The sequence below is a fragment of the Lissotriton vulgaris genome, chromosome 7 (assembly GCF_964263255.1).
Source record: "Lissotriton vulgaris chromosome 7, aLisVul1.2, whole genome shotgun sequence".
In the NCBI taxonomy this organism is placed as follows: Eukaryota; Metazoa; Chordata; class Amphibia; order Caudata; family Salamandridae; genus Lissotriton; species Lissotriton vulgaris.
Genome location: NC_141695.1, coordinates 1,630,862,718 through 1,630,885,920, shown reverse-complemented (window position 1 = coordinate 1,630,885,920; position 23,203 = coordinate 1,630,862,718).

The window sequence follows — 23,203 nt, the reverse complement described above, 5'->3', positions numbered from 1 at the left end:
AGGCGAAGCAGTGTGCTCGCATTCCCCTTTCACCACCTCTCCTAACAGTGGGCTAATGCATTTATAGCAGACACATTCCAAATATAAAATATATAGCCTTGGTGAAACAATTAGCACAAAGTTAAAAATAAACATGCCCCTGGTATGTTTTTGCAAACCGGTCCCTTGCAGTTCAAGCTGGGGCGTAGCCTGGCTAGTAAGATTGGGGTGTGTGAGCTTCAGATTTCCTGACAATCACTCTGGCGCATAATGTTAAAATACATTATACGACAAGCAAGGCGTATGAGAGGGGCTTAAGAGGCAGGGGAAAGGGAGAAGAATGAGTATTGACAGGAGTACTAAGTGAGACACAATAATTTGTAAAATAATTAAAATTTGGAGGGTTTTTTATAACAGAGATGAGAGAGTGTGTGTGTGTTTTTGTCAATGTGTGCATGCTAAAATCCCAGGTAAAATCTGACAGACACTTCACCCCATGCCTGACTGGGAACACCTGTACCCAACTATTCATCAGAAAATACATTTATTGGTGGATTACCCAAAACCCCCAACACCCCACTCAAGCTACACTCCTGAGTACAAGCCCTCATGTCCCATATTCGCCATCCAGTCTGTGCCATCTTGGGCCTCACTGTTTACAGACTTCCTACAGGAATCAAGTTTTAAGGTCTTTTTTTAAGCTTTATATAGTGCTAGCTCGTCCTGAAGGTATTGGAGTGCTTTACATGAGCACCAGTTACATTACACAAGGAAACAGTCATTTTTGTGTGGGCACAGGGAGAATAGGTGATTTGCCCGAAATCACAGGATGTTGAGCCAACACCAAGACTCAAACCTGGTTCTCCATTTCCAAAGTCAGCAGCTTTGGCCATTAGGCCACATCCTCTCATATTAAGGGCCTTATTTATAAGGGCTTGCATCAGTTTTGCGCTTCCATTGAGTCAGCTTTTGTGACACATCGGTGGCGTAAAACATTTCCCATGTTGCGTCCTATTTGCAAAGTGATGCATCTAAGCAGATGCGTCACTTTGTAAACCCCTGCGCTACATTATACCTGCAAAGCTATAATGTATGCAGGGGTGCATCCCATCATAGTGAGCTTCGTAGAAGTGATGCATTGAAATCTATGAGATTTCACTGGGACACTTCTAGGATGCAAATGTGTCAATATCTTACACCTGCTTCACAACTGGCGTAGGATTTACTCAGGCCCTTTCACATGGAACTTGCCCAATGTGAAAGGACACATTGCTGGAGTTGCGTCACTTTTGTGACACACTCCAATAATGTGTCACTTTTGCACCTACAGATACGTCAGACATACTGACGTATCTGTAACTCCTTGCGACATGATGCATCATACAGTAAATATGACACATCCATCATGTCTCAAGGAGGGCGCACTGAGAAGTGACGCATCGTGTTTTTCACGCAGCAATGCGTCACTTCTCATAAATGAGGCTACTAGAGTTTAGCTGATGGTATATTTCGGCACAAATGTGACACACACCAGAAAACCTTAAGAAAAATCCACTGTGTGAGGAGAGGGTGTGGTCTTTTGCCCAAAACAACTTAAGCTTCACGTATGCATCTTCACCCACCAAATCAGCTCCTAAAAACAAGCCTACTGAGGCTGGTGCCGATGTCCTGGGGTGTTCTCACATCCTATAATGGGCGCCGACTTTTAAAAGCTTCCAAAAACAAAAAACAAGCTGGATATCGTTTTTCCTGCCACTGTGTGTTATCGGCACCTCACAGGGTGACTGTGTTAAGGGAGCCGACACTGTGCGACACATGGTGGCGCCTTGCGAGCTAGCAGGTCTGGTGGCAGATGTCCCGCCTGCCATATTACAAGTGCCCTATGGCCTGTAGCATTTGTAATATAGCCAAGGGATATATGCCGCATTACGACTGAGTGTCCCACCTGCCAAACGCTTATATTATATAAGAATTGAAATGGAAATGTGAGTTGATGGAGGTCCACACATCTCTCTCCGTTGAATGAATGATTGACCGACTTTGAGGTTTACAGTGTGCTCTGTTTCCCAAACGAGTGTCCTTGCAATAAACAACTGGGTCAGCTGATGGGCGGAAAAGGTAGGAGTCAATAAGCCACACAATAGTAGGAAATAATCAAGCATTGGCAAAACCAGTAGGACTCGCCTATGAGAGTTATTGTCTTTGGCAACGTTTTGTAGCCATGTTGTACAGCAGCACAGATTCTTTACATTGTGGCTAAAAAACTTGAGTTTCAGCCACACTGCAAAGCATCCATGCTGCTGTGCAACATGGCTACAAAACTTTGTCAAAGCCAATAGCTCTCATATGCGAGGCCTATTGACTTTGACAATGCTTGTTTGAAGTAAAGGTGTAAAAACTGGGTACTCCGTGAGGCAAAGTTTTCAAAAGGAGCAGTATAAATATATGATTGCAACTAGGCAGAACATTTCCTGACAAAGGGTATTTGTTCCCCTGAAGATTTTAAAGCAAAACACAAGGATTTGTTTACTTTTTAAGTACTTCTTTGCTGTAAAGGCACTGTATCATGATCCAAGTGCTTGATTTAGGAGGGTCTGGCTGGCAACTGGAATAGCAGCTTTGCATGGTGAGATTGGGGGAAGGGGAGGGTTAGTGCGCACACTTCGGTGAAGTGCTGCATCACAAGCAGGCCAGAGAAAGACACACCGGCTCCCTAAGAGGCAAAACGAGAAGCAAAGAGGTCAAATGCATTAATGGGTCATTTTACTCTTATATTGTCCCTCATGTCAAACAACTGTGATTCATACTGAGAAGCTCATAGGTTAGATGATGTGACCTTATAGCCAGAGCAGCTGACTTTGGAACTGGATAACCAGGTCTAAGTCTCGGCATCGGCTCATCCTGTTATTCAGAGCAGATCGCCAAATTGCCCAGTGCTTAAAGAAAAAAACCGGAAAAAACATGACTGTAACATAACTAGAGCTCATGAAAAAGCACGTGGATGAAAAAAATAAATTGTTCCTGAATCATAGAGCGAGCAGCAGATGCCCACTAAATTGAGTGGAATCAATCTGTCCTTGGTTTGTGCTAAAGGAATGGAATGAAAGTGGTGGCTTAGCCTGCACTGGTCAATAAAGAGGCACCAAAGAAGAGTGATGGGCGGGTTCCAAGCCCCTTATTATACACAGTTGTCTTGCAAGCGAGAGCACATGTGCAAGCAGCGCATGCGCAGTCGCAGGTTCGACCTAAAAATCAGTGCCATAAAAAGTGAGCTATGGTAGGACACTAGTATACTGTCCATGCTCCTTGGATGGGACAGCCAGACAAAGAGAAAGGAAGCCTACAGCAGCTGACCGTTAAGAAGCAAGCAAATGAGAGTGACAAAGAAGCCAACCAATGGGAAGCAATGGGCGGCCTCTATGCCCAGAGTTCGAAATCCAAAAGTCTCGAAGAGATAGTGCATGCACTGTCTAGTCGAGACCTGAAAATTTCTCCACAAGCCAAATCAGAATCTAGTTGGTATGGACAATTCAGAAAAGTTACCACAGGGGAACTGAAAAGTCACACAATGAGGAACAGATGGCAGATTCTGCCCTATAAACATGAAAAATAACAAAAACAACAAAAGGGTGAAGTATTTGATGAGACAAGCAATAAATGCCGTGTTTTAGGGCTTTCCAGGGAACAGTTAGTGCCAGGTCGGTTTATCGTGGTTATGATTACAGAAACCCTAGAGTGGAAAAGAAACAGGCTATTGGAGGATTTCCTGTACATTATTCACTACTGTGCATGTAGACGTATTAGTTATTTCAAAGGACACTGATGGGGGCAAATTTCAAGATTAAAAACATCAGCTGTGGCCACTGCAGGTAAGAGCGGTGGGGTGGTGGGACCAGCTGGGGGGATTTCGAGAGACGACCAGAAGGGAAAACTAATAATTTATTTAATTTTCCCTTGTAGTCATCTCTCTCAAAAAAAAAACAACCGGCCCCACCGCTCTTACTTGTAGCGGCTGCAGCTGCCTTACATCACTGTGGTGGTCCAGAAATAAAACCCCATTGTATTAGATGGATATAGAATAATTGTTCCAAATTCAGGTTGTTCTTTCAAAGCAGGCTCGGTTCCAGGACTTGGGATCCAAGGGTGCCATGAAGAAGCATGGGTGGGCCATAAAGATAAATGGGGTTGTCTAGAGACTCCCAGGTGTCTGAGAGCTGGGTCTAGGCATGCTGGATGTCTTGTACGGGTGTGAGCTGCATGCCATCATACCTACTGCCGGCTTCTGTTTACTAGTTAGATCAGTGGTTCTTAACCTGTAGTCCTGTGACCCCTGGGGCTTGGCAAAGCCTGCTTAGGGGGGATCCACAACTGCTTCCAAAATTACATAATAACAGATTAGTAAAGTGTATATAAATAAAGAAGCAAAATGTAGAGTTCTGAAAAGTAAAGGAGTTTGTAATTGGAGGCTGAAAATTAAGCTAGTATCCTTGATTTGTGGTAGTGGGGCAAATGTATCAAACAGAATGTAGTGTGGACAGTATGTGGCATCAATTGTATTTAGAAAAACACCCAACTTCCATTAAAATAAAATGTTGATTGTTTTATATTTGTTTTTGGATTTAAATGAAATATTTCATCAATTGTGTATTTGTTTGATGAATGCATATTTATGTATTTACTTGTGTGGTTTTGCAATGCAAGTCATAGAAAATGCTAGGGCTGGGGTTCCTGGTTTCCAGTAATGATTCAGTGGGGGCCCCTGGGTTCCAGTAATGATTAAGTGGGGGTCCACAGAAATCAAAAAGTTTAGAACCGATGAGTTAGACTATATCGTTCTAAAAGTTTAAACCTATAGGCTTGATCTTTTCTGCTCTCTCCACCTCACTACACTTTCTCATTGTGTTATCCTCTTCTCGCTCGACTTCACCCTCCTTTCTCCCCACTTCATCTTGCTGTACCGCTCATCTCACCCTCTACTTCCTTCCACCTCACTCTCTTTACATCATTCTACTCTTGTGAGAAAGTGACATCTTTCTTGCATGGTATGCCCCCACGTTTTGCTAAATGGCAGATGTACTTTGACTGAGTGTTCCCCAAGCTCCTGCCAACCAGGTACCCAGGGCATGTGCTCCTTCCCTGAAACTGTGTGCAACCTAAACCCAATTGGCATCTCTGGTCATAGGTCAGCCCCTGGTAAATGGTACCCTAGGTACCCAGGGCACTGTGACCAGAGAAGACCCCTAAGGGCTGCAACACTTATTGTGCCACCCTTAGGGGCCCTGTACCCTGACACACACACACTGCCTTTTCAGGCTGAGTGACTTGGTGCAGAACTAAACAGAGAGTCGACATGGCACACATCCCTGTGTGCCATGCTGACAAACACTCTGCCCTGGCATCCCTCTGTCACCCCTCTAGCTAGGTGCACGATGCCAGTGGTGTGGGCACAGGTGCATGAGCCCTGTGCCCCTACAGTACCCAGGGCATTCCTGGGCACTGTAAGTGCATTGATGCCATTAAGAGCATATGGTGCTGGGAGATTGTCATTACGAACTCCACAGCACCAAAGTAGCTACACTGAAGACTGACAAGTTTGATATCAAACTTCTCAGCACATTAAACCCACACTGATGACAGTGTGGGATTTACTGCAAAATGCACGACAGAGGGCAACTTAGAGTTGCCCCCTGAACCTAACCTACAATCCACGTCTTGTCTGAGAGGCTGCCTAGGCTGCCACACAGCAGACATGTTGCTGGACCCCTGGGTAGAGAGCCCTCCACTGTCCTGGGTCTGCAAAAATGCACATCCTTGGCGAGGTGCTAGGTCTCCTCCTCCAGGATGGGCAGGGGGAGCATCAAAGCAATTGTGAGCTTCTACAGGCCACTTGCTGTACTCAGCAACTGGCCCCCACTGGTTCTAACCCCCACTCTGGTGGGAAGAATGTCGGGAAACCCTAAGTGAGGAAAGGGCGTGTGCCAGCCTGTGCCAACTCCACCCTTCAGGTGGGAGAGGCGAGGTAAAGCACAACTCAGGGCTCCGGCCATCTTGCTGATGGGGAGCCCTGCCCAATCAGAGATAGGATCCTGCCCCCCTCCCACAGGAGAGGAGCGGGATGGGGGTATGCTCACCCGAGGACATGGACCCATTGGTCCCTACCCTTACCCTACCTGTAACACCCCTAAATTTAGTATTTAGGGGCACCCTAAACCTTCCTTCCTTAGATCCCGATTTCAAAACAAAAAGAAGAACAAGAAGAAGGACGGCCTGCCGTGCAGCTGCTAACAAAAGAACAACACCAACCGACTTGGCCCCAGCCCTACCGGCCTGTTGATCCTTAAACTTGCCCCTGCTAAATCCCGTCGTCTCCTGCGGACAGCAACCTTGAAAACCCTGGATGACCTGCCTGCACTGCTCATCTAGAGACTGGGACCCCATCAGCAGTGGTTCCGCTGAAACAAGCAACACCCCTGGTGCCAGCCAGGAACCGCAAATCCAGCACACTCTGCACCCACCGAGCCTGGCCTGTGCCTGAGTGGAGCAAGACCCTGAGGACGTCCCCCCAGCACTTGTGACCTGAAATCCAGTGCCCAAGGACCCTCCTGGACGACCCAGACGACGCCTGCAGTCTCACAACCATAGACCCCCTCCAACCGCGACCAGCAGAGGATAAGATTTCTCAACGTCAAAAGACAGCCCAGCGCCGCCCGGCCCCCTGTGCCCAACTCCAGGGTCCCTACCTATTATCCAAGATCCCAACTTACCCCTCGAAGTGTTGGTCGCTCCAGAAGAATCTCTGTCCCGAGCCTGCAGCCTTTGTTCCTCTTCCAAGTCTTCCGTTGAATAACATTGAGCGCCTAGCTGCTCAAAAGCACCCTGCACCCAGCTGCCAGAGTGTCCCCGGGAGTGCAACCTTTGTCCTAATCTACTTCCCCATTTGCCCTGAGCAAGTGAACAGGAGCCCAGCTCCCACGGCCGCGTGGCCTGCTTGCCAGCAGCCACCAACCAAAGGCCCCCTCCCGCCCATATGCTAACATTGGGCCTAAGTACCTCTGCACCCTGCTGCCCCTGTGCTGCTGAGGGTGTACCAACTGTACCTACCTGACCCTGGAAGACCCCTGAGTCTATGCCCAGAACCTTATCTCTGCTAGTTGAGTACTTACCCAAAAGCCGATAACTCACTTTTCTTCTATAGGGTAAAATTGACTGATTTCACTTGGAAATTCTTCTAAGTGTGGAGTTTTGAAACTTTAAAATATTCACCTAAAATCAGCCGAACAACGAATTCCAATTTACTCACCTGTTATCAGGAGAGATCCCAGTGCTGGATCTTGGTGCCCAGCACTGACCCTGAAAAGTTATTCTAACCGTACTTACCAGTAACTTGAATTTCCTTCCATAGCATAACATTGCCTGCTTTTTGTTGAAAAAGTTTCTAAGTGTCGATTTTTGAAACTTACAAATATTAGTTAAAAATCGCCTGGATGACATAAACAAATTCTTTAAATTGTTTACAGGAGATGTACCAGTTCTGGATCCAGGATCCAACACTGAGTAAGAAAAAGTAACAATAACACTACTTACCTGCTAAGTGAATTTCCTTCAATAGGATAACATTTTGTGTCAACTTTTAAAATACAATAATATTCCTTAAAAACCACTACTGTAATTAAAAAGCTTTTACTCAACTGTTTACAGGAGATGTCCCAGGACTGACTCTAGGATCTAATCCTGTGGTTAGAAAAGTAATCCATAAAGTAATTAATTGCATTTATCTAGAAATTCCTATTGAGCTCAGTGTAACATTGTGTTTGAAATTGTGTTGCCTGTTGCAACAACTGTATCTATTGTACTCAAAAGACTATTGCCTATTTTGAAATGTACTTACCTAAAGTAACTCGTTCTGGGAAAGTATATTTTGATACCTTGTTGGTTCTAAAATAAAGCAACTGTATATTTCTATACAAAACATTGGCCTAGAGTTCAGTTCTTGAGTGTGTGAGACCATTTGCTGACTGAGTGTGTACAACAAATGCTTTACACTGTCCTCTGATACTGCCTTGCTGCTCGACCAAGCTACCACTTTAGAGAGTAAGGCTATATCTAACTTTAGCCTCTGCCAAACCTCTGGGGACTGTGGACTCTGTGCACACTTTACCTTACTTTGGTCTAGTATATATAGAGCCACTTTCTTACAGCTCTCTCTTCACCTTATCCACCTGTTTCCGTGCTGTACCCTTCTATTTCTACACTTCACCCCCCTCCTATTTCTCTCACTTGACCCTCCTATCTTTCTAGCTCATCCTAGTTTCTCTCTCTTAACCTTGAGATCCTCTCACTGTACATCTATTTACTTTTTCTCCACTTCACCCTTCTATTTCCACTGCATTCTTCTCTCTCTCCACCTCACCCATTTCCCTTTTCCTGACCCTTCTCTTTCTTTCACTCCTTCTTCACTTTCCCTCACCCTCCTCTCACCCTTGTTCTCTCTCCCCTGTCTTTCTGACTCGCCCTCTCCTTCTCTCCCTCTCACCATCCTCCTTTCTTCTCACTATCCTCCCTTCTGCTTCAGCCTCGTCCCTATTTCCCCCTGTCTCTCTGCTTCACCTTCCCCTTCCTCCCAACTCCACTTTTCTCTCCCATCAGTTAAGGACCGAGGAGTATTAGCAGTAGTATAATCAGGGCCACTGGAATTCTGCAACACAGACGGATAAAATTATGCACGAGGGTTAACTACATTTTTCAGCGTAATGTTATGGTAGCATTACTTTATTATTTTGTCGTTTTTTACCCATTAACACTGTCTGGGAAAAGGTTTTACCTCACTAGTACCAATTTAAAATGCAAGTACAGCAGTAAGCAGGTGAAAGGTGACAAGTAAACCTTTGTGGAGGTCTTTGACTAAACAGCAGGAAGTGACTACATTTTTGATAACTTTTGATCTGTTTTAGATGGCTTTTTGTTAAATTCTTCAAGTTATGCAGCAAATGATAGATTATGGGCCAGATGTAGGTGGCAATTTACCGCCCGATAATGGCCGATTTCGGCCGTTACCGACTGGTAAATGGGTTTTTGGGATGTAGGGGGCCAATTTTACCGAATCGGTAAATTTACTGAATCGGTAAAATACCGAATCGGTATTTTTACCGATTCGGTAACTTCTAGATGTAGGTGGGACTCTTCTGAGTCCCAAAGGTCTTTCAGATTCGGTATTTTACCACCCAATCCAATTGGGTGGTAAAATACCGAATCCAGGTGTGCATGCACATGTGTGCATGCACACCTATGCCATGTGACAGACAGACATGCCCTTAGGGCATGTCTGTGTCTGTATTTGGGGTGCTAGAGGGTGTCAAAGTGACACCCCCTGCACCCTTGCTGGAATCGGTATTTACCGAATCGGTAAATACCGATTCGGTAATGCCCATTGATTCCTATGGGCTTCAAAGCCCATAGGAATCAATGGGCATTACAGAATCGGTATTTACAGAATCGGTAAATACCGAATCTTAATGATTCAGTATTTACCGATTCTGTAATACCTACCCCTTCTATTTTACCACTTCTTAAATACCGAATCGGTAAAATTCGGTATTTAAGAAGTGGTAAAATAAAATTACCTACATCTAGGCCCTATGTGTCAAATGTGATAAACTTATATTACGCGTAAAACTGTGCGGCTGCAGAGTTGCATAATTCCAGTGGCCCTCACTGCAATCCTTTTCTGACTGTTGTGACAAAACGAGAGAATTTCTTTGGAGAGAATAAATGCACAGTCACCGGTTCCCCAAAATGAGGTATTTGTTCTCTAAGTTCCTTCTAATTATATTAGCAAGCTCTGCCTTCTGCAAGCACTTTGAGAAATTGAGAGTAGGTTGGACAGTAGCAGCACACGTTGCAGGTGCTGCCATGGACGTTTTGCCAGTACTTTTCTTTGCATTATAAGCACTTGTATTGTTCCTTACCATTCTCTATCTGTGTTGTATTAGTGAAACTTGACAAGTGTTTTCATTCAAGGAGAGTCATAACTTTAACTGTTGTCAGTGTTTATGTTTTGCTTAACATAGTGATATGAGCCTGGCCACTGGAATGATTACATTCTGTGGCTGTAGGGTATTCTGCATGATTATGGAGTTACCAAATGTGTCACATAATCCATCATCCACTGCATAATTGGCACATTTTAACCGACATTTGTTTTATAGCTCAAACGGATCAAAAGTGCCTAAAAATACAGTAATGTGTCCCTAGAGGGAGGCCCTTCGCAAAGGTTGACTATTCATGAGCCGAATTGAATAAAAACTGGATTCTCTAGATAAACACATTTGTCATGCAAAAAAACCCCCAAAACAACCTAGCTATTTAAGGCCAAGTTAACACAAAATTCCTCCCGAGAATACATAAATGGTAACCCCATAATGGAGCGTCAAGAGATAATTGACACACCTGCCGGATCTCCATTTCCTTGTGTCACCTGTCCCACAGAACTTACAGAGCTCTCATTCTCAAAACAAGCGGATCACTGTGCAATACATACAGCACAGAAACCCAGCGAATGGCCCTCAAGTCTCCCTCCAGATTCCCAGTAATCTGGAGTACAGATCGAATCCCTCGAGCTGACATATCACCCAGACCACCCACACAATACACCACTATCCAGACACTACAAACGACGACAAATAGTCCTAACCAGCATGCTCCTTAACTGCAGATCAAATGATGGACGGAATGCAGAACAAATCAAACATTCACACCCAGTCAAGAGTTCTGGGTTAGATCCATTGTTCTTTTGCTCACCATGCTACCCAGGTTTAGACCCAGCCATTTCAAATCACCCTTGACCCTGCCCCTCATGGGAACAGTCCCTCCCAAACTGCCAAGCCAGGTCCTCCCTGGATCAGAAATAAGCATCCTGGGACTGGTTTCGGAGTATCACCCCTCTTCAGGCAGGCTAGCTTGAATCCAGTGACACAGTGAGCCTGTGACCCACGTCTGGGCATACCCGGTGCACTTAGGGCAAGAAAGCAAAAAATACGCAATTGATGGATGGAACGCTGAACAAATCAAACATTTACCCTCAGTCAAGAGGTCTGGATTAAACCCATTGTCCTTATGCTCACCATGCTACCGCAGTTTAGGCCCAGCCATATGCAAATCAGTCTTGACCCTACTCCTCATGCGAGCAGTCCAGCTCGAGTTGCTAAGCCAGGCCCTCCCTGTACCAGAAACAAGAATACTCGGACCATTTCTGGGGTATTACCACTTTTCAGCAAGCCTAGCATGAATCCAGTGGCACAGTGAGCCCAGGATCCAGGTCTAGGCATACCCGGTACACTTAGGGCGAGAAAGCAAAAGACACACAAATGATGGACGGAATGCGGAACAAATCAAGCATTTACCCACAGTCAAGAGTTCTGTGTTAAATCCATCACTTTTATGCTCACCATGCCGTCCCAGTTTGGATCCGGCCATATGAAAATCAGTCTTGACTCTGTTCCTCATGGGAACAGACCAGCTCGAACTGCCAAGCCAGGTCCTCCCTGGACCAGAAACAAGCATCCTGGGACTGTTTTCGGGGTATCACTCCATATCAGCCAGGCTGGCTTAAGTTTCAGTGGCACAGTGAGCCTGGGACCCCATCTGGGCATACCTGGTTCACTTAGGATGGGAAACCGATTTTTTATTTGTTTTTGCATTTGTCATCACGAGTGGGACGGGTATGCCCAGACGTGGGTCCCGTGCTCGCCATGCCACTGGATTCAAGCTAGCCTGGCTGATGAGAGGTTATACCCCAAAACTGGTCCCAGAGTGTTTGTTTCCGGTCCAGAGAGGACCTGGCCTAGCAGTTCGGGGTGGACTGTTTCCATAAGGAGCAGGGTCGAGGTGGATTTGCATATGGCTGGTTTTAAACTGGAATGGTATGGTGGGCAAAAAAACAATGGATATAGGCCCAGATCTCGGCACTGGGGTGAATCTTTGAAATTGTTCAGCATTCTGTCCATCAATTGTTCTTTTTGCATTTGTCACCCTGAGTCGCATGGGCATGACTAGATGTGGGTCCCGTGCTCACCATGCCACTGGATATAAGCTAGCCTGGTTGATGAGGGGTGATACCCCAAAACTGGTTCCAGGATGCTTGTTTCTGGTCCAGGCCTCGCAGTTTGGGCTGAACTGTTTCCATGGACAGCACGGTCAAGACTGATTTGCATATGGCTGCGTTTAAACTGAGTGGCATGGTGGACACAAAAACGATTGATTTAGGCCCAGATCTCTAAACTGGGGTGCATATTAGGACGCATACCATTACAACGCAAGTCATTACTACAACTGGCTTTAGGGGGCGCGCTGGACTTAAGAATAGTATTATTTACTATTCCTACTCCAGTTTGTGCAACAGCAGGAAAGGTGTTGGATTCTACATACAACACCAGTGCGCCCCCTACAACCAGTCGTAGTAATGACTTGGGTTGTATTGGTATGCGTGGTAACAACGCAGTCGTTGTAACAACCGTGTTGTAATGGTATACCGTTGTGGAGAAAGCGGTGTAAACGCTGTTTCCCATTGTTCAGAATTCCAACCATCAATTGTTCTTTTTGCAAGTTCTTACAGGGGCAGGGAATGTTAGCCGATCTGACAGTCATGTGGGGTCACTCTCCTGGCCTCTGTGGTCTCACTGTCACTGGGTGCATGCTTTGCAGGGTGGGCAATATGGCTGTGTCAGGGTCTACTGATTAGGAGCTGACTCCAGTAGGTTTATGCTCAGAAACGTACAATATTTTTAACATGTTCACGTCAGTTGCAGCAGTGTAGAGCAGTGTAGAGCTGGAATGTCAATGTTGCTACACAGACTTGTTGCGGAATGGTGAATGGCTGGGTCAAACTAGGGATTTGCACGTGATGTTGATCCCTGGCCTGGAGCTTCTCAGGAGAGCTCTTCTCTATAGACCATCTTTGTTTAAGGGCCTCATCTTGAATTTATGATTAAATGACATCCTGAATCTCATGGGATAGGAGCTCTTTGGAGGCAGACTGTGGTTCTTCTGGGTGTACTCACTTCTTTTTGACCCTCAATGTTTGAGCTCAAGGGTTTTCTTCTTCATGTCTTCACATTTTGAGTGTTTGCGTTGTCCAGTGGCAGCTCCTTCGCTAAGGCGGTAGAGTGTTGCACACTGCTTTCTAGCAATGTAAATAAAGGAAACATCAAATGGTAATAAGTGGTTGTTATTATCATCTTATGTTTCCCTGCTGCAGCAGCTCTGCCGTCAGGGTGGGACTTCTCTGCTCTCCAAGCAGGGCAGGGGAGGAGTAGTTTGCCCACTCCAAGTACCATTGAATGCTTGGCCGCCATCTCGGACCAGCCAATCATTCATGCATACTTTGCATGTTCTCCATGCAGGCTGTTTTTCAGACTGGGTGGAGAACATGCCCAGGCCCCCGGGACTAAGCATGGGCGGAAAATCCGTTCCGCTCCCGGATTTCACGTTTTTTCGGTAAATTCGCAATCCGCGAGATTCGCGAATTTCCCGCAAAATCAGCGAACGGAAATCCGCGAACAGGGATTGGGTCAAAAGTTCAAGCTGACTTTTGTAACTCTTTTAGAATGGCGCCAGCAAGCTGCCAGAGCCATTCTAAAATAGTTACAAAAGTCAGCTTCAACAGGAAGCTCTAATAGATAAAGTAAAGCAGGTGCTGCTCAAATTCAGTTACACAATCATTAATCACCCCCAAACTTGGGGTGATTAATGATTGTGTAACTTAATTTGACCTTCAACTGGAGTGCCTGCTTTACTTTATCTATTAGTGGTTCCTGTTGAAGCTATTTCTAGCTATTTTAGAACGGCGCTGGCAGCTTGCCTGCGCCATTCTAAGTGGGGCTGAGGGCAGAAGAGCCCAAAAGTGGGACAGAGGGCAGAAGGGGACAAAAAATGAGTGGGGCAGAGGGCAGAAGGGCACAGAACCAAGTGGTACAGAGGGCAGATGGGCATAAAAAACAAGAGGGTGGCAGTGATTAAGCAGGCAAAAAAAAAAAACAGCGAAATTGCAAAGCGCCTCGCGAACAAACGCGAACACACAAAGCGCCTCGCGAACACCCGCGAACACGCAAAAATAAAAAAATCCGAATTCGCGAATTTTGCGGATTGCCAATTCGCAAATCCGCAAATTCGCGAATTGCCAATTCGCAAAATTCGCCCATGCTTACCCGGGACCCTGGTTGAGCACTGAACCATGGTGGTCTGACCAATCACAACTTTCCACTGTAGCTTTGTGATTGGCTGTGGAGAGCCTGCAAGCCGGGTACTTCCTGCTTCCCTGTTCCGGCCAGCCTGAAGAGCTGACAGAGGAGAGATGAGGAGGAATACAGCACTCTGGTCTGATTTTTTTCTATTCCCCCACCGCACCCCCAGGCCTGATCCATGCCATCCAGCACTGGCTTTGCCACCAGTTCTTGTAGATTTCTGTTATGTTAACCTACTTTTTACTTATCTTCATTACTCCTTTTACTCATTTGCCTGAGATAGTAGAAATGCGTTTGTTTTTTTTGTTTGTTTTTTGGAGAGTGCTTAAGATCTTTAATGCAGTACAACATTTCGCTCTACAAGTGGGAAATCCCACCACAGTAATGGAGAGGACTACAAAGCAGGCCACTATGCATTTTGCATAGAGGAGTGAGTACAATATTTTTAACATGTTCACGTCAGGTGCAGCAGTGTAGAGCAGTGTAGAGCTGGAATGTCAATGTTGCTACACAGACTTGCGGCGGAATGTCCATGTAATATGGTGTTCCCAAACTCCTGTGCAAAGGACAGGAGGATTGCAGACTGGAGAGTTGGCGATTTCAATATCAATTCCAGCAGTTCTGTCTAGGCCCCATTCCATTTAAGAAGCTTTCCGGAGGCACCAGAAGCACGTACCTGTATGTAGGATTACAACTCTCCTCCATGTTAACGCAAACAATGTTTCCAGTTGTACACTTTAAACTCACAAATCCTTGGTGTTCAGTGTATGTCTAATTAATTAGATAGAAACACACTAAAGACTACAACACACAACATTCTTACATCCCTTTACCACTATCCTACCCGTAAGCCAAAATCACCCAAACATCCTTTACTACTCCCCACCCCTAAATTCTAAAATTACCCTTAGATCAATTTAGCACTACCCATCCCAAAACCCGAAATTCACCCACACATCCCATTACCACTACTCAGCCCTAAACCATAACATTAACCTTAGCTCAATGTACCACTACCCTACCATCTACATGTTCTGTATACACACAACATCTATTGTTTGTATCGTGGTGCCTGTTTGGAAGTAGATGTGATGTAATCCAGGGCTTGTAGGCTACCTCCGCAAGCGACAAAAATTGGGCCCACTGTGGTCCACCCTAATGCACCCTTGGCCCATCCAGATCAGAATTCCTCGAGCCGGGCCTGGTCCAAAAATAATTTAATTTATAGGTGCTCTGGAAATGAGCTAAGAGTCCCTGCTACTTCACCCTCACTAGTGCTGGTCGCACTGGATTAGGAGGGGAAGCGCTACAATGGGATTCAAGAAGTGTAGGCATATAGTGCTAGCTACAATCGATTTGCCATTCTGTAGCACTTCAAACAGCAGCTGTTAACAAATTTTAACATTACTCATTTTTTTCAACTCCCCAAAGCGTAACTAATTTTCCTGGGAAATTACATTTATAGTCTGCGGCGAGTCACACTCAGATTTCTGCAGAAACTACATGAACCCACGGAGCTACCATGCCTGTAGCTGGGCATTAGGTAAGAATAGGGAAAGATGGGAAGCCTTTGTTTTAAGCATGATGTGTTCTGATGTTTTTAACGAATTTGTGAGGCAAAAGAAATCAGTAAAAAGATTAGTAAAACTGCTGGGACTGTGTTCCATTCACACAGAAGCCATTGACAAAAAGAAATAAAGAATAAAAAAAAGTTTGTGGAGAGAGCAGCAGGCAGTGGGAGTGGAGCGAAATAGTAGCCGAATCACGCCGGGAGCAGCAGACTGGCACTGATTACATTGAAATAATGTGAGCTTTGTCCCGGCTCCACAGCAAAAGCATCAGATATGACTATTCGGCTGAAGTAGCCAATTAGGGATGCTGTAAAGAAGATTGACGCTGAGGTGCACAATTGGTAAGTAATGATTGGGCGCCAATCAAGACGCATGCTTTAGCGCATGCGCTCACAGGCTCGGCCCTAAAAAAGGCTATCAGTAAGTGGCGTGATTAGGTTGCAGGCGTAAATCCAAGGGCAGGGATTTCCAGTTCTTACCCCCTAATTAGGAGAAAGACAGATTTCCTAATGGGCGTAGGAAGTGTGGGGGACCCAGGGAATATATCCCCCAGATTATATAGTAGGGAGATGCGAGGGACAAGGGCTGGGGGACAAAATTATTTCCCCCCTCGTTTCTGTCAGTCGCAGGCCATTGACATGCCAAAGCAACACCTACAATGGTCCTGCACTTGACACGTGACCTTCCCTTTTGTTGTTCTGCAAATCTCCAGGAACTTTTTCTGACCTAGCCCTCACCACCACTGCTGCCTGCAGTCTACACTTCCAGGACAAAGGAAGAGAGGTAGTTTGTTGATTGCTACTTGCATCCTGCCTCGCCTCGGCCCCAGCCGTACCTTATTGGATTGTTTCACACTGCTCAATTGCAGAGGCCGCCGCTCTCCCTCAAGGGGAAGGGAGGCTCAGGGGCCTGCGCCATAACCCACGCCGAGCCCCAGGGGGAGAACCAGTTCTGGGCGCCCAGAAGCACACACCTCGCAGGATCGCCCAGGGGGGCGCCAAACCCCAGCCAATGAGGTAACGTGGCTAGGTTTGAACCCCCCCAATGGGGGTTCAGGACCTGGGCTGCAGGTAGAGCGAGGGAGGGGGATATAAACCACCGCTCTCCCAGGTAGCTCCTAACTTTGTGGAGCAAGGGAGAGCGGCGCACTGGAGCTGAGTTTTGACCCACCCACCCACACCTAGGAATCAGCAGTGTCGTAGTGCTGGACAGCAACTAGAGTGTTAGCGGAAATTGGTACAATGGTTGGCTAAGGAGACACACCGACAGGGCGGTCTGTAGAAGGAGGCCACTCACCTTTGGATGCTGCACGGCAGGGTGAGGTGGCCGGGCCAAGGACGTGAGTAGCAAAAGGAGACAGCGCTCGCGGCCCAGACCCGGCCGGACGGCAGGGCACAAAAAGGTAGAGAGTTGGGGGCCTAACTACAGGGAGAAACTACCCCTCCCTACACGGAGAGGACGTGGGCGACCAACCAAATGGTGGTCCCAGAAGTAACATGACAAAGAAGACTACCAAGGACTAACAAAGAACTGGTTTTGGCGGGCCATTTACGAACTGAATGTACCACAAGATAATCTACGCAATATGATGATGACATGTATGATTTATGACCACATATGGCAGTTCGCAAATGACCAACTGTAACCACGTATCATGCTAATGATGACCAGACAGCCAGTCCATGTTTAATCCTAATAAAACTGCAGCTAACAACGACCACAACATCTACAATCCTTGTTGGCTAAATTTATTGGGATACCAGGGAGGCAGGGTTGGGGAGTATCTCTCCCATGGAATGGGCGCAGTGCGAGGGTTATTCAGCCACTCAAAGGCTAATGGTTAATTAAAATGTTTATTTTAAGCTGTTGAACCTCGCCCTGAAAAATAAGAATAATTAGTATCAGACATAGTCTCAGCACACATCATGCAATTATGTTGGGGATCAGATGTGTTGGTCTGTCCTAGTATTTACAAAAATAACAATTTAAATACCACTATTTTGTCTTATTTCTTTTATAGTGCTACTTGACCCAATCCAGGTTGGCGAAGCACTTACGTCACACATACACATTATACATTGACAATAACTCCTATGTGTGCAAATCAATTTACAGGATGTGTTACATCAGATAGTGAGGGTTACAAGGTGTAGCATTCACATGTCCTTTCCTTCATAGCTCACTGCGCTATTTTAGAAGGCTTACAATTTATGAACTGCAAGCAACTAAAGGATCTCTGTGTTAAAAACAATAACCCACTTACCTATCTACATAGAGTAAAAATCTGTCATCTGCGTGTAACATGATGCACCTTGTGGGAGACATATTAACCCTTCATGCTACTTTGATTCAAAACTAGGACTAGACTTGATCGAGGAGGGGTGGGGGGAAGAGAGAGGGTAGGGGTTGAGGGGGAAGTTGGGGTTAGGGTGGGAAAAGGGGACTGGGGCGGGAGGCCCCGGGGTGTTCGTTCCAGAGAAGTGGGACAAGCGGGGACACAGGAGAGCTATGTACAAAGGTTTGTGGAGATGGGCACGGGAGCTCGAGGACGCATCTGGTACAGGCAAAGAGGTAGCAGGGCAGGGCCTCACCCACCGAATGGTGTCTGACACTTTGCAGGTCCTAACTCTCAACGTTAAGGGCCTCAATAACCCCATTAAGAGGCGGGCGGTGCTCTCGTACTTAGAGAACTCCAGCGCGCCAATCTGCCTCCTACAGGAGACACATTTGCTGGCAAAAGACTGGCACCGTATGCGGTCCAGGGCCTTCCCGACACAACTATATTCCTCCACTATGGAGAAAAAAGCGGGGGTGGCCATTTTGTTTGCTAAGCACTTCAAGGGCCAAGTAAGGGACAAGGTGGCAGAAATAAAGGGCAGACTGCTAGCGCACACTGTTAGCATTGGTAATGTGGAATTCACCGTGGGAACCATTTACGCACCCAACACTAAGCAGGAACCATTCCTCACGGGGCATTGTCAGAGGCTCCGGGGGCTGCATCCAAGTATACACTGGTGGGAGGGGACCTGAACCTGGTGATGGATAATGCGTTAGACAGGTCGGGACACAGATTTGGTGACTCCGGCGCTCTCTCTACGGAGGGGAAGCACTGGCTCGCCAGCAGGGGCTTCTGGGATGTCTGGAGGGAGATTCACCGCACAGCACCAGGGTACACCTTTTACTCACACGTTCACAGGACCTATGCCAGGATAGATCACTTCCTTGAATCGGCAGATATGGCCCCTATGGTAAAGGACGTGGAGGTCACCCCGGCGGCCCTGTCCGACCACGATGCAATCCTTCTACACCTGCAAGTCCCCCGCATTCACTCTGGTAGGGGTCGCTGGCGGCTCAGGGAATCCCTGCTCACACGTAAGGGGGTCACGCAGCAACTATCCCAGACTCTTTCAGACTACCCCTTAGCAGGAATGACACAGGTGAGGTAGCCATGCCCGCGGTATGGGGGGCACTAAAGGCAGTGGTCAGAGGGGAGTTGATGGCGATTTCGGCCGCTGATAACAGGATACGGAAATTGACCGCACAGGTTCTGGAACTCGAGCGAGTGCATTGTCGGACGGGGGCCCCCAGGATTTGGCGCCAACTGAAGGCTGCCAGAGCGCAACTTGCAAGTCTCGACTTGGACAGGGTAGAATATGCGGCGCTACGCCTCAAGCATACTTATTATGTGGGGGGAGACAAGACTGGTCGCCTGCTGGCCAGCAAACTTAAAGCGCAAACAGTCAAAGCCAAGGTGCAAGTCATACGCGAGGACGACAGGCACGAGTACTACGATGACGAGCACATAGCCGAGGCTTTCAGGGCATTTTACGCCAAGCTGTACGAGGCCGAACAGGCGGCGGAGGAAGGGGTCGGGTCGGAGTACTTGAATGAGGCCAACGTGACCGCGCTGAATGGCGCGAACTCCGAGGCACTGGATGCTCCCATCCGCCTGGAGGAGGTGGTGTCTGCTATCGCGCGCCTTAAACCACTCAAAGCGCCAGGCCCAGATGGGTTCTCCGCGGGCTTTTACAAAACCTTTTGCCACCTTCTGGCTCCAGTGTTGACAAAACTCTTTAACTCGTTCCAAGGCCCGGGCTCGATCCCGCAGGAGATGCTCGAGGCAGACATAATTGTCCTACCAAAACCCGGAAAGGATACTTCTAAATGCGCGGCCTACCGGCCAATATCGCCTCTGAACGTTGATCTGAGGCTTTTTACCGGAATCCTAGCCGCAGGGCTAGGGCCATGTCTCCCAGGCATAATTGAACCGGACCAAGCGGGTTTTATACCCTCACGTCAGTGCGCAGACAACACCAAACGCCTGCTGCACGTTATCGATAAAGCCCACTACAACGATTCGGACGCTGCCCTGCTGTCAGTTGACGCTGAAAAAGCGTTTGACAGGGTGGACTGGACCCACCTAGATAGGACTCTGTCGAGATTCGGACTTGGGGAGAGGTTCAGAGCCTGAGTGGCAAGCTGTTACGCGGCCCCCTGTGCAACTATTAGGGTGAACGGGACGGGTCCAAGCCACTGGACATCCGGCGAGGCACGAGGCAAGGCTGCCCTCTCTCGCCGATGTTGTTCGCCCTGTTGTTCTGACCGACTTTTTCGGCCCTTCCTTGAGAGAAGGTGATTGGAGGTGACTTCAGTCTACTATCATTCTAGTGGAAGGATTAGAACCGTAAATAGAGCCTATTCACAAGGCATGCCAATTAATTCTGTACCCTTTTCCTTAGATCAGGGCGTATAAACTTATATTAGAGGATAGATTCATTAGTATTAGTGATAATCCGTCCTTTTGTAAGAGTGTTAGTATACCTTCGATGGAGTTATGCTTATTTCGGGCCTTGGAGGCCTCAAACGGGAGAGACTCCATCTTTCTTTCTGCCCCGGCAGCTTGAGATGCTTCTAGGTCAAATGTAATGTTTTAGTTATGAGGTGTTGTTCGCTTGGAGAGAACCGGCTCAGGCTGGCCCTTATCGAAAGACTGTATTTTTCTCCATTCCGAAGACACAACATCAGGCCGGCCGGCTGGGAACGTGTCCTTGGTACGGGGAGGTACAAGAATTTGGTGGGCGGCAGGTTACTGGCCGTAACTTTCCATGAAGGGACAAGCTTCCATATTAGTAAAAGCATGAGGCAGTGAATTAGTCAGTCTGTAGGCGGCAGCTAGCCGTTAGCATCAATGCCATTAATTATTTCAACCATTAAGAAAATGGGGTAACCCATAAGGTATGGACCTGGGCATTCAATGGTATCAAAACAACAATGGTCCTAGACCTATTAATTATACAGATTGACTTAAATCAATAATATCCATAATATTTTTGTGAGTGGAGCAACCACAATCCGTCTGCTCTATTGTACTACAAAAACTTTTTTTGTACCACACAATAAACCTAAACCACCAAAAAGAGATTACTTTTGATTTATTAACTTATTCATCATCTTTCTTGATTTTGTTAAATGTTTTAACAGTTCATATTATACACAAACATTTCATTTCCAAATTGATAAAAACAGAGGTTGCCCAAGAGAGGAATTGTGCAAGAAAGGGGGTGATCAGGAGTGTGAAAGCAAGTGAACAGGAAAGGAAACAAATTAGTGGGTAAAGAAACAGCTATTCACATTATTTACAAAAACAATGCCGGACTTTATGCTCAGCCGTATTGAGACCCTGGCCAACTTATTTAAAGTATTTTTTAGAACATTTATTGAGTAGAAATATATCTGAAAAGTAGTTTGCACTATATACAGTTCTTTAGTTGGTCCAAGGGTGATTAGAGATATTGTCGACGTTTCGACTCGTCTTATGCCCAACCGGTGATTTAAACCTTGGGATTGCGAGTCTTCATCAGGACTGGAGAACAAACGTAGGCAACCAAGGGATACTATTAACCCTAAGAGAGATAAAAGTGGCAATTACTAACTAAGGTGGATAGGTTTTTATTTTTCAAGGCCGTAGCCCGTGTGAGGTATTATATTCTTACCCTTCAATAGAACGAAAACAAGAGGAAGTGGTCCTGAATTCCAACTTTCCTTATAATATTCTGTAAGACAAATAGTGAAACCCAGAATTTATCTAGGTCTGCATACTACTCTGTACACATACATATGCTAGAGTAGAGATTAATATTTATTTATTTACCCTTATTTTGTGGATTCCATTCTCACCACATCTTGGTAAGGATTCAATGATTCATACAGGCTCCATGGTAAATTGTTACCTGCAAATAAATATATCGGCATCAATGTACAATGCACCAGATTTTATTAAGAATTAACAGTGGGAATTGGGGTTTTAATCCAAAAGATTTACCTTAGAAAATTTTTAAGAATTTTCGCAGATTCTAGATAGCTCCAGTGGATCAATCAGGTAGCTACAAACAGAGACACAATATAGTCTCACTAAACATATACAGTTTTTTACAACAAAGGAGAAATACATATTTTGACCTTAGAGATCGCGTGTATGCCCCATTTACCTTATCTGCGCATTTTCCAGTGCATATAGTAGGGGTGCCTATTCCTCGGGTCAGATTATCAGCAGATAGGTAAGATGTTCTGAGATCGACTACGTCTTATTAACCCCTGATATTCAGGCTAGTGTAATGGAATTAGCTGGACGACGTTAAGGGAGACAATAAACCATCTGTGTCTCTCCCTTCTCCCCTATTATAGAAATCTGACCCGAGGAATAGGCACCCCTACTATATGCACTGGAAAATGCGCAGATAAGGTAAATGGGGCATACACGCGATCTCTAAGGTCAAAATATGTATTTCTCCTTTGTTGTAAAAAACTGTATATGTTTAGTGAGACTATATTGTGTCTCTGTTTGTAGCTACCTGATTGATCCACTGGAGCTATCTAGAATCTGCGAAAATTCTTAAAAATTTTCTAAGGTAAATCTTTTGGATTAAAACCCCAATTCCCACTGTTAATTCTTAATAAAATCTGGTGCATTGTACATTGATGCCGATATAATTATTTGCAGGTAACAATTTACCATGGAGCCTGTATGAATCATTGAATCCTTACCAAGATGTGGTGAGAATGGAATCCACAAAATAAGGGTAAATAAATAAATATTAATCTCTACTCTAGCATATGTATGTGTACAGAGTAGTATGCAGACCTAGATAAATTCTGGGTTTCACTATTTGTCTTACAGAATATTATAAGGAAAGTTGGAATTCAGGACCACTTCCTCTTGTTTTCGTTCTATTGAAGGGTAAGAATATAATACCTCACACGGGCTACGGCCTTGAAAAATAAAAACCTATCCACCTTAGTTAGTAATTGCCACTTTTATCTCTCTTAGGGTTAATAGTATCCCTTGGTTGCCTACGTTTGTTCTCCAGTCCTGATGAAGACTCGCAATCCCAAGGTTTAAATCACCGGTTGGGCATA